Genomic DNA, 906 nt, shown 5'->3' with positions numbered 1-906 from the left:
AACTGGATCTAGTAAAAACTGAGGAAACTGACTCACCAGTGGTGGAGTCGTTTCCTCAAGAAAATGTCCCAGAGTCCACTGAAAATGTTGCTGAGGAGGCAGCAGTCCAAGTCAAAGCTTCAGAACCAGAGATGGTTTCTGAACCACAAGTGGCTGCACAACCTTCCAGGAAGCGCAAGAGATCTCTGGAGACGGACACAACAGAATCTCCTCCCACCAAAAGACGAAGGATCTGTAGACCAGTCCTTGTCAGGACTCGTTTGGCCAAACGAAGAGCTGTCCTCAACGCGAAACCTGAGAGGAAAACAGACGAAAGTGCTCTGGGACTGCCATGGACCTTTTTGGAGGAAACTGACCCCAAAGTAGAAGTTTCACTCCCAGAACCAGAACCAGAGATGGTTTCTGAACAAGATCCCCAAGAAGAAGAGTCAGTGGCCAAGGACTTGAAAGAGCCATCCAATGTGGAGAAACCAAAAATCTCTCTGTGGAGAAAATTCAAAAAGGCTCTGACTCCAGCAAGACGGCGCAAATACAAGGCTGACACTCCTGCGGTCATACCGGATCAAACATCTACCGACCCGGATGAGGAGGAAACTTCAATCGACCAAGAACAGGAAACGTCTATAGACCTAGACCTGGAAATGTTGGATATTGAAGAGGAAACCTCCGATGATGAAGAGGGAATCTCTGATGACGAGGAAGAAATCTCTGATGACGAGAAAGAAGCGTCAGATGATGATGAAGACACATCAGATGATGAAGACACATCAGATGATGAAGACACATCAGATGATGAAGACACATCAGATGATGAAGAAACATCAGATGATGAAGGCGATGAATCATCAGAAAACACTGGTGGACAAAAGATTTCCCTGTGGAGGAGATTCAAAAAGGCTCTCACTC

This window comes from Oryzias melastigma, linkage group LG15 (genome assembly GCF_002922805.2).
Source record: "Oryzias melastigma strain HK-1 linkage group LG15, ASM292280v2, whole genome shotgun sequence".
NCBI lineage: Eukaryota > Metazoa > Chordata > Actinopteri > Beloniformes > Adrianichthyidae > Oryzias > Oryzias melastigma.
The sequence above is the reverse complement of the archived record's forward strand: the minus strand, read 5'-3'. Positions refer to the sequence as shown.